Source organism: Sarcophilus harrisii, chromosome 2 (assembly GCF_902635505.1).
Source record: "Sarcophilus harrisii chromosome 2, mSarHar1.11, whole genome shotgun sequence".
NCBI classification, from domain to species: domain Eukaryota; kingdom Metazoa; phylum Chordata; class Mammalia; order Dasyuromorphia; family Dasyuridae; genus Sarcophilus; species Sarcophilus harrisii.
In genome coordinates, this window is record NC_045427.1 from 566,631,995 (window position 1) to 566,643,915 (window position 11,921).

The 11,921-nt window shown below is 37.7% G+C and overlaps 1 pseudogene; it reads right to left on the reverse strand.

Moving 5' to 3' along the window:
* Nucleotides 1-9,278: 9,278 nt before the first annotated feature.
* On the reverse strand, nt 9,279-10,282 carry LOC111719033 (annotated as a pseudogene).
* Between the last annotated feature and the right edge of the window lie 1,639 nt (nt 10,283-11,921).

The window sequence follows — 11,921 nt, forward strand, 5'->3', positions numbered from 1 at the left end:
AGGAAACTTTCTGGTACCCAGGTAATCCGAGTCTTTTGTCTACCTCAGCCAGTAGGAGAAGGCACCCAGTAAACAAAGGACACTTTCCTACTTAGCTTGGACGGGAGGAATGCAACTGGTTACCTAGACTGTCTTATGGCTTCTAGTTTCTATATCAATCTCTGGGGATGAGTCCCTAATCAAAAGAAGGGTTTTCTAAGGAGTTTGAATTGCCAGGCTGTTGGTGGGGGAGGGAACTATAGGCAGAGAGCCACACGAGGTTATAAATTCCATCACCCTGACCTCTTAGAGTACAGCTTTAGATTCTTTTTTTTCCATGTGAATAAAATGGTTTGCTTGGGTTTTGACCCTACAAGGAGTCCCTGAGTGACAGACCCATCCTTGGCTCTTGCTGGACCTCCCAAGCCATAGTAGAGCTAAGGATGACCTTAAGCATGGGTGGAACTTGGGAAAAGCACAAAGGGGTGTGACTCTTCCCCGGCAGGAAATTTTGATCTCAAGGAAGAGCCAAGGAGTAGAAGGTCTTTGAAGCTATTTTGATAGATTCATTTTTCTTTTTTTGAGAGGAGGGTCAAAGAGAGAAAAGGAAGAGAAGGCAGCGAAATAGAAACCAAGATTAAGAATAGAGATAATTTCTATCAGTTTTCTAACCTGATTTATAAGTGACCTGTTGTCCATTTATTGAAAACCCAGTAATTTTGTCCTTGGCACATATTCTCTGGCTAATGACCAAAGTCATGTTCATCTTTATGAAAAGTGAGGGAAGGAAAAATGAGCACATTGCATCTTCAGTTTCTAAAACTTATTGGTTATTGATGGAGTTTAACTTTCTGCCTTAGGATACTTAGTTCATATATTTGGTGGATCTAGATTCTTGAAATATAAAGTTCATATAATACACACATGTATATATGTGTATTCTGCACTATTCTGTGTTTCTTTAATGACATTAGTATGATATAATAGAAAAATATTATCCCTAAAAGCAGAAGGCATGGGTTCAAATTCTACCTTTTATGTTTATTATACATTTGGCCTATGTATCCTGGAGCAAGACATTTCTCTGTACCTCTACTTTCCCCTATGCATGCAATGAGTTTTCAGTGGTACTTTAGCACTTGTTTGCATCAAAACTCAACAAATTCAGTACTCAATGCATTTTGATGAGAAAAAATGGTTTAGCCCTTGATGTTTGCGTGGCACTTATCACAGTTGGTAGTTGTCTTGATCGAGCAGTTGGTTGTGAGGTTGGCCAGGCACCCTGTCCAGCCCCTGCAAATGCTATTGCCCTCGGCTGTGGGCAGTTTCTCCCCATCCATGCATCAGTGAGCATGACTGTCATGGAAGAGCCCACAATGCTTAGGTGTGCACATCAGTGGGCAGGTTGTGGTGCAGTTCTTGAAGGATGATGTGGCTGCAGAGTATAGTCTCCCCACTCCCAAAACAGTAGTACTGGAAAGGCCATGGAACAGGCTGGTGTGCCCACCAGGAGGAGAAACGGCAGAAGTTGGAGCAGTGGCAGTGGTTTGAACAGCAGCAATTGAAGTCCAGGCAAAAGTAGATGGTGCAGGAAGACCCAGGACTACTGAACCTCCAAGGCTGGGCAGTAACCAGAGACCTGTGAAGTGGAAGGCACAGGATCATACCTTCCACCTCCACATTTAACCTCCCCACTAAGAAAACTTGGACAGAGGAGTGTGGGATGAAAGTATAAAAGTCATGGTTCCTCTCAGAAAATGAATTGGGTTAAGAAGGGAGGAGTCTGGCTGGACTGGGTAATTTGCTTGTTTCTTCACAGCTGGAGGGTCACTTGCCCCTTTGGGAAATTTGGTGGGGAGGGTTAGTTAGGCTGTGGACTAAAGTTGTACTCCTTATAGGAAAAATTTATTTGGTACTCATTGTTTTTACCACTTGTGCCTTCTGGAACCATTAATGATGTACCAAGGTACCATTCTTCTAGAATGAAGCCTGTTGCATCCTTGGAATCTCAGGATTCCAAGGATATGTTGAGGGTTTGGAGGGTCTCTGCTCTAATGTAATGTCTTAAGCACGTTCTAATTGTTTTCACTATCATTAGATGCTACAGAGTAGAACCCTAGTTCTTTTAAACCACTTAACATTATTTTTTTAACAAAGATATTTATTTTGAAGATATATCAAGAATAAGATACAATTATTCATTCTTACCCCCACCCAACACTTTGGGTACACACTCTCCCCTATCCTATTTCAGTCTCCGGGGAGGCTTAAATTTAGCTCAGTTCCTACTTAGAATTGACCCTACCATGTTCCCATTCAGACTCAGCATGAATTCTCAGGTCAGTGACTGTTGGGTGGGATCCTGTGGATTATTTCCAAATGTCACTTCTTGCTCCCCTGGGCATTGATGCTGAAGTGGCTTCAAACAAAGATGAGCACAGAAATTCTCTCTCTTGACATTTTGAGACCCCCAAAATTGGATGCTCCTATCTCTTTAGAATGGAAATGAACAGCTAAGGACTGAGATCTATTTCATAGAGCATCTGTGTCAGAAAGAAGAAAGTAGTTAAAATATTACCTCTAACTGAAAGCTCGTCAGTAAAGGAATTAAAATAAACTACCATAGTAAAGCAAGGGAATTAGATGAAGAATTAGCCTAGTCTGACATGTCCCAGACCTTTTTGAAGATGCTTTCTGCGCTGCCTCTGTAACTGAAAAAGGTAGCTGTATAGTTAGCAGATGGAAACAGTTAATATAACGTCTGTCTACACATATTCAAGTCTCTCCAAAATACTTCCATTACATGTCATTACAACCCTTCCAGTTCCAAATCTGTGAGCTTATGTTTCCGTTTCTTTCTGTTCCTTATGTTTCTGTCTTTTACATTCAGGTTTCTGTTTCCTTCTTTTTGAAGGATATAACTTATTGTCCTTTTCTCTATCTGTGACCCAAGTGGGCTATGCAGATTTTAAAAATTACTTTTCTTCCCCAACCAGGAAAACCTCTAGTAAGATGGGACCTATGAATTTTCTCCTTTGTGGAGTCTTTAGGAGATTGATCATCCTTGAGATCTCATTTAGAGGTAGGCTACCATAAATTTGCTATTCCCCAGGTCCCTGGAAAATTGCCCACTATTGGCCCAATTCCATTCCTTTTTAGAAGAATGAAGCTAGACAATATCAGAACAATAGCAGCTGGATATATTTCTCTCATATCCCTCTTTCTTCAAGCATCTGTTCAAAATGTCCTGGACTTTCTGAGAATAGAGAAAAAACATTTGGGGTTAGTTTAGCACTTTTTATATTTTAAAATCATCTCTGAACACTTTATTCCCATATCCTGAATAGATCTTCTGGCTTATGGGATATTTTTCCAGTTCTTCCTCATCTTCATTAATCATCATTGGCTTGAGATGGGGATTGTAGCAGCAAGATACTGAAGTCATTTTCACATGATCCTTTTCTATCCTCACCTATGGACTCCATGATATCATGGCATAGGCTTTTCCCTCAGGGCATAAATGCTCATGTGCCATTCAGTGGTTTCCAAAATTGGCTCCTCTGCTCTACTGCATGGATTAGCTTCAGAGCCCAGTGGAAAAAATGAGAGATCTACCTATAAATGGGCAGCCTCACATCATTCTGTAGCAGCAGTCCTCCTATTGTCAGAATTGTAGTTTTTAAAAGGAAAAGAGATATCTTAATTGAGGTCAACTGTTAGATAGGATGTGAGTACCTTGTAAACTGGATTGGGATGGAGGGGGAAGAGTGGACACAAAATAGGACTCAGGGAAATCCCTTGGGATTCTTTCATTAGAGATTTCACAAAGGGAAAGAATCCAATTCCTGGAGTTGCTCCTTCCCTATTCCCAGATTGTCTCTGAATAATGTCACTCTTTAAGGAAAATGATCTTATTTGGGATACTAATCAGAAAGAAGGGATTATGTATCCTTTTTTCTCTGGTTTTCTCCAAGAGAAATGATTTCAGAAAGTCTTATGAACCATCATTCTCTCCAACCCAGACACCTTAAGAGAGAAAAAGAGTAGACACACTAAATAAAAAATTTCCAATCACTACTTATTAAACGTCTAAGATCTAACTTAGCCGTCACCATTTCCCTTATCCCCCCAGCTAGAAGATATCTTTCTCTCCTTGTCTGTCTCACAGGAAGTCATATCTTTCCTCAAGAGAACTTAATACATATCCTACTATGGACTAGCCTATTCCATCCCAGAAACCTGGACTATGTTGCAGATACATCAGTAATTCCTATTATGCCAAACATGGAATCATCTTGCATATATTAAGTGATGGTTGACTGATTGATATTATTGGGGTTAGAAAATGATCATGTTGTTGTAGCCTTAATCTCAGATAGCTTTAACTATTGTAGCCTCAATTTTGTGATTTGTAAAATGAGTGGATTGAACTGATGACTTCTATGTTCCCTTTATCCAGGTCTGGCTCTCTGATCATTCTAACTTTTATCATTAGAAATTACATTTCAAGGGTCATAGTCAAACCAATGCTATCTTTGAATCCAAATAATAAAAGTTTAAAAGCCTTATGATATAATGGAAAGAAATTCAACCTTGAAATCAGGAAAAAACTGAGTTAAATCCCTCTTCTGACACATATTGACTGAATAGTTTGAATCAGATTACTTAACCTTTTATTGCCCCACCAACCAATTCTTGGTTGAAAAATACTTGCAGGTTTAAATTTCTGAAAGGAATTCTCTCTCCAGGAATTCTTACCTGATGATCACAAGTCAAAAAAAATATAATATGGATTTACTATAGTAGTCAGAAATTTAATTTGTCTGTTAATCAGGAGATATGGAAATCCAAGTGATCTCTGGAACCCTAAATATTGATTGCATTTAATAAAACTTCTATTTCCATTCCCCTGGAGAAAAAGATTTTCAACTTGCAGTTTGAAACAATAGATGATAAATACATAAGTAGACAGGTAGATGGATAGATATAAAGATCAACTAGGAATTTTTGTTTTATGCATTTAAAAATATTATTTTGAGAATAGGGCCACAGACTGCCAAAGGAATCTGTGACATACAAAACAGGTTAAGAAGCCCTGCCCTAGTAGTTGATGTAGTGTCTCCTGGGCATTACTCATTTATCTCTTGATGTGTGCAATTATAGAAGACATCCAAGTGCCTTGAAGATCTCAGTGTACAATTAGCCTTGTCTCTTGGGGTTTCTGAGACTGCAGCTAAGGAAAGAGTAAGAAGACCAGGGCTATACTCAGAGAAAGGAAGTTTCTGAAAAGGCTGCAGTGGATGAAGTTGATGACCAATCCAGGCCCTTTTTATCATTTGGGAAAGAAGGAAAAAAAACAAAAACAAATTGCAGTTTAGAAATCACGATAGTTTCTAGAACCTCAGGGCTTCTCAAACTTTTCTAATGTAAGGTTGATTCTGGTGGCACAAACTCTATTTCTCTTGTGAACTGAAGACCCCTACCACTAGTAACAATAAAAACAAAAACTCACCCAAAGTGGTTGGATACATGTCACTGTTATTGATGGAAATGGAGAAGGCAGAATCTAATTTTTGTCATCTATTCTAAATGTGGGGGAGTCTATCAAGGAAGTCCCCAGAAATCAAGGACAAGTACTAGCTGAAAACAAATGCTAAACCTAGATATGACTAGCTCATAGGCCACTTAGACCTTGCTCCAAACAAGGGCATCTGCAAATCTAAATGCTCAGAGAGAATCTAGGAGTAGGGGAAGAGCCACTCCAGAAACTTCCCTAAGTTTCTCTTCCTTTCTCCCTGACCCTTGAATAAGTATGGATGGGAAATCTCTTTCCAGATTTTTAGAAGGAGGGGACAGTCTGGAAGAGAGGCAAGTGAGGAGATCCCCTTTCCTGTGGTGACAAGATGTGCTGTTGTCCTAGGGGATGATTTCTCAATCATATAGTCCTTGACCTTTAGACCTTTGTCCCCTAAGTAATATTTTACAACAAATGGTTGTATTGAGACATTGTCTTTAGCATGTATACAACCACTTTGGATGAGTTTTTATTGTTAGTAGTAGGGGAAGAAGAGGTTGGAAAAATGAAGCAGTTCCCATGGTACAGGCTGAAAACCTTTTGGAAAATCATGAGATTATTGCCAGAAGTCTCAAAATTCATAGGTCTCCTAAGCTTTGCAATTTTAATCTTCATTTAGCTCCAATAAAATGTGCAGAATCAGTAATAGGTTAGGTGAATTTTGTTGCTTCCAGTTCCTGAAAGCTGCAAGATGGCCCTAGCCTCTATCTCATTAAATGACTCAATAAGTCAACTCACCTTTTGTAGACTGAATAAATATGTCTTGTATATATATATATATATGTATTACCACTATTTTTCAAATATATGTAGATGTTCTTGTAATGTAAAATCCATATTCATTTGAAAATGTGATTGAATTCATAGTAGTTTTTGATTCTCATCTATTTTCTTAATCAACAAATGTGCTATTATTACATGGGAGTCCACATTAAAAAATATTAAGAAGTCCTTATACTCAAAAAGTTGGGAACTCTGATTTAGTGGAAAGTATATAGTAAATGAATAACAAATCTTGGATTTATTTTGGATCAGTCACCAGAGAGGTATCTTGCTGTAAGGGGTAGAATATCGTTGTTGGAGTCATGGTCTACATTCAAATCTTGCTTCAGTTATTTGCTAGGTATGACCCTGGACAAGTCCCTTTAGTTCTCTGTGCCTCAATTCCCTCATCTGTAAAATGAATGATAGGCTACTTGCATCACTTTAGACACATATTTAATTTCTCTAAGCCTTAAATTTCCTCATTTGTCCCAGGGAGATAATAATGCCTTTCATACTTCTTTCCTTTAGGAAATTGTGGTGAAGCTTAAATAAAATCATGTGCAGTAACTCCTCTGGGCATTTTTTCAAACTTGTCAGTCAGATTTTTATAATGGACATTTGTGGATGTCCAAAGGAACTCTGTAGGTCTATATTATAAAACTATTGCTCAGCAGCCACCAGCTTTAATCTTACTTTTAATAACCTTCCAATAGACTCAATAACAAAGAGATTTACTAAGATGGTACAGTAAGGAGAGCAGTTACACAAAATTCCTTTTATAAAGGTAGGATATACTCTTCCACAAATATACATAGCATTAGTGGGAAGAGTGGATACAAACTTCAGGTGAGACCCATACATAGAAAATATATGTAGCTCAGGTAACCCAAGGATCTCTTGCATTAGAATTTCTGTGCACTTTCTATTCTCATGATATATTCATGATATTTTTCCTAACTGACTCTCAGATGCCAGGCTGGTATTCTCTGTAATCCACAGTTGGCTCTCTTCTCAGTGGCCAAAGGTTATGTTGCTTAAGTTGCTTCCTGCCCTTGACAATATGTGCTTTTTCTTCAACTATATTTCTTGTTTGATGTGGTATCTTCTACTGGGAAAGTAAGTCCCTTATAAGATGTTCTACAAAGTTGGGGAGTTGGGGTTGGGGAAAATGGGGAGGAAAATTTCCCTTCCCACTTTTTGCTGCCTTCTGGTAGAAACAGAGGAGGTTACAGCCCTCCAAATTTCCTTGCTTCAATTATTCTTTCAGGCTGGTAGGCTTGGTTTTGAAAAAAAACAAAACTTGAGAGGCAAATCTTCAATCGCCCTGTGTAAAATCTTTCACTCATGCAGAATCATTCTGAAGTGATTATGTTTTAATCATGCTTAATTTTGGCTACACTGGGAACATGCATTAATTGTATACACACTAATGATATTTTCTAAGCCTATTCCCTCTTCCTTTGGAGTCTGAAGCTCTAAAGAGTGGGACACACCTTTCCAATGTTTTTTCAAGGGTGGAGTTTTTATATGTTACACTCAAATAATTTCATGCTATATATTTGTTCCATATATATTTGGTAAATGTTATAACTTCAGAGTATATTGTTTGGCAGAGATTTCTTGCCTAAAAAGTGTTTATAATGCCATACATTTTCATTCTTTCCTCATTTTAATCTCTGCAATCTCCAACCTGGCCAGAGTAGTGACGACAGAAAGAAAGAAAGAATTTCAGAAGTTTTTTCCTCTTTATCTCTCCCTGAAAGTCTAATCAAAATACAATGAGAGCAAAACCCTGCTTAATATTAGCACAGCTGGGAGAGGTTTTGAGGCTTCATTAGTTTCACTCCTCCCCTCCTTTTGGTGCTGTCTCACTTAATTTTTTTTAAACATAAAAAAATAGAGTTCAGATTTTTTTTGAAATATAAATTTGGCTATATTTTTAAAGCTACGATTCTTGTCACATTCTGTAATTAATTTTTTTGGCCTTAGTAAAAATGGTCATTACCGTTTTACACTCAGCTGTTTGAAAAATAGTTTCTTTGGGAAGGCACTAGCTTCAGGTAGGGAATAGACCAATATGTTGCACTGGAATAGAAAGCTGTCATTGCCAAATTCCGTGCTTCAGCAAGGGCTTGCTTATATGTGATCTGTCTCTTTGAAAACAAGGAAAACTTGCCCCTTACCTCTCCAAAATCTTGAAGATTAAAGAAACTATCCATAAATCACTTCTATATAATGCAATACCAGACTCAAAACTTGTAGGCTTATAATATTATTCTTAACTGAAGAATAATTTCATTTCTAACAAAATGGGCATGATTCAGTTCTAGCATTCCACTGAAAATCATGGTATTGAAATTGAGTAACTTTTACAAGCTATTAACATGGATGTTTTCTGAGCTGTTGCAACAAGTCATGAGCAGGCCAACTGAACACTTAACAGAGAAAGTTAAGTAAAATTATTTAACTAGTACTTTAAAATTATATCACTCTTTATTTGAATGAGGGCCAAAAGACTATAGGATATTCTGATCTTATATAAAAACTAGATAAAAAAGTGAAACTTAAAATAAATCCACTAATTAATAAAGTATATTTCAAATGACTAATAATGAACCTTTAAAATGGAGATTTATGAGTTGTATATCATCCTTTGGAAGGAGTACATGTTTGAGTCCTTAGCAACTGCCAAATGGTAATTTTTTTTAATGTAGAGATGTTAGAAAAGCCCCTTAAAAACTTCAGATTTCTATTCCCTTTAGCCCTCCTCCGAATTATACATTCTCATACTTTCTTTTTCTTAAAAGGGGCCTTCTGGAACTTGGGCCTTTAGGCTAAATAATTGCAATTTGTCTCTGAAACTTAGAGAATGCTGACAGTGTTCAGTCTCATTTGAAAAATCAGGGACCCCAGGCAGAGGATAAGCAGCTGCAAAGCTCTCTGCTTTGACTATAATGTCCTTAACACCCTGATACTTTTCATCCCTGAGAATTTCTCCTCAAATTATTTCATGGTGACCCGAGGACCAAAATCTTTTTGAATCTGAAATCAGTTCTATTCCTTCATAAGTAAAATGGTCTATTTTTGTGGAAATCTTCAGGAAATCAGAGCTGGGATCCCTAGTTTCAGTCCACTAAGTCTTAATGCACTTTTGTCTCCTAGGCAGATATTCTTGTTACAAGCAATAGAAAATCTTTTCTTCCATCTGTGCCTTTGTTGCAAAGTTCCATAAGGATCAAAGGGTTGTCAGAATCCACTTTAATGGAGCTATGGTAACCTAGCTCCATTATGGCTGCTGACAGGGTCTTGCAGTTGGCAACCACTTGTTGTTGATAAGCCTTAAATTTGGGTATCAGGACTTGCTTCAGAGTTTTGATGCATGGTTGTGAGGTCCTTCCTGTAGTCTTGGGAAAAGAGCTGAATTATTGAGTGACTCCAGATTGTATGTACATCATTTTTTTTTGCCTAAATTAGATGTCTTAGAGTCCACACTGTGTCGTTCTTGTTGAAGATCATGCTAGCCCAGCAAACTCGAAGGGTTTTATGTGTGGGAGTAGTTATCACATGGCAGTGTTCAAAGAGGGAAAGTACCACTGATGCAGGCCATAAGATATGCTCCATTATTATCTTCAGTCTTCTAAATATGGGCATAGTCTATGTTCCTGAAATAGCAGCTGTTTCCTACAATGATCAATTTATGTGAGGGAGACAGGCCTTTTCTTCTGCCAACTTTCTTAAGTCTAAAGTGAAATCAGTCCCTTCATTCAATGAAATTCAATATTTACTTTATAGGGAGTAGACTAAAAAAAGATGGAGGTATAAGATCATGGGTAAGATGATCCCCATCAGGCATATCTAGATTCATAATCATCCCAAGTTGCAGGGCTGCAAAATTTACAGGAGAATCTGAGCATGGCTGAACATTGTTCCCCAGCTTTGTGGGTCCAGGCCATAAACCTGCATAGCCCTCTTCTGACTCAGAATCTTCAATTTATGCATAAACTGGGGACCAACATAATACCTCTGGAATGGGGAATCCTCCTGGATTCTGTAATGGCTTAGTTTGCAAAATTCTGTAACACAATCAGATCCAATCCAATCTGCTGGTGATTATTTTTCTTCTTAATGATTGTATATACTTTTATATCATTGTCTTTCAGTGGTAGTTTCAGCATTTTTTGCTTATTTCCCAATTGTTAACATTATGGTTCTTTCCATTGACCCTTGATGTCATACTTCTGGTCTAAAGATTCTTGGGCAGACAAGTAACAGCAGGACACCCAAATGCAACTTTTTAAAATCCGAAGTGACAGCAGCTCCTTCATTCACTGAAATTTTTTATGAGTGATAACATGATCCCCTCCAAAATATTCTAAGGTAAAAAGAACTTGTGCTTTCTAGAGAGCTTTAGAAGTGGAAGCTCAGTCAAGACCACCTCACTGCCTGCATTATCCCTTGGGGTCTGCAAAAATCTTTACTTCTTTTTTGAAGTTTCCCTATAAAATGGTTTATTAAGAGTGCTTTGGTCTCTTAAAATTTTTCTCCTAGACTCTAGTTTTTCAAATCAAATTTTGAGCATGGACAGTTGACAACAAAGATCCTGTATTTATCTGACCAAATTTGTTCCAAAAATTTTAAACCAAGGTTACTGAGTCCAGTCCATGCTGAAAATTTCCCAGCTGAACTGGCAGAATTTTCCTTTTCCCAAGCTTTTAACAACTTGCCTGAATGGGAGTTGGCAGAAGGCTTACTTTGTGCCAATCCCATATTGATATTTGTATCTTCTTGACCTTTTTGATCCTAGGCAAGCTAATGTTGAATGAGGACTCATACTTTCCCTGCCTCTTCTTTCATGGAGCTTCTGTTTCTTTGGACACAAATAAGAATTTGAAAAATGTCAAATTTTAGTTTGAGACCTCTTTTCTCCTTTATCTTACTTGAGTTTGGGGAGTTCAGTACTCTGATATTCATGGCTTCTTAACCCCCGAGGGAGACCACTCCACCTTGATTGGACAAAGGTCCAAGAACTACATGTGAAATTAAGGTAGACTCTATCTTAGTGATAGTTTCTCAATGATAATCATGCAGGTGAAGGGCTTCCAACTCCTGAATGGCTCACCAAATTGTTAAAAAAAATCCTCTTCTTTGATTTAATGAGGCAAAACCTGAAAGTTAAAATAATTTTATTTAGTATCCAAAGCAGAAAAGTATTGGGTGGATTGCCTGGTTTGAATCCCTCCTCCCCTTTTTATAGATAGGAGTACACTACTCCCATTTCAATAAGGAGATGGGTTTAATGTGAAAGAAATAGTGTTAGTTCTTATGAAAAGAAGGGGTTAGTAAACACTTGACATAGACTCATTATGAGAAGGTGGGATTGGGGTAAAGGAAATAATCATGTATGTTCTCTCCTAAAGGATTGCACTCTCCTATAGGCTGGCTGTGTAGTCAAAATCAAACAAGATTAAAATATGAGATCACTTTGGAATGACTTTGTATTCAATTGATTTTACACAAGGGGCAGAACATCATGTCGCAGTTTCCAAGAAGAGGGAGATCATCAAGAACTAGATTTTTAGGGAGCATATTTATGATCAAGATT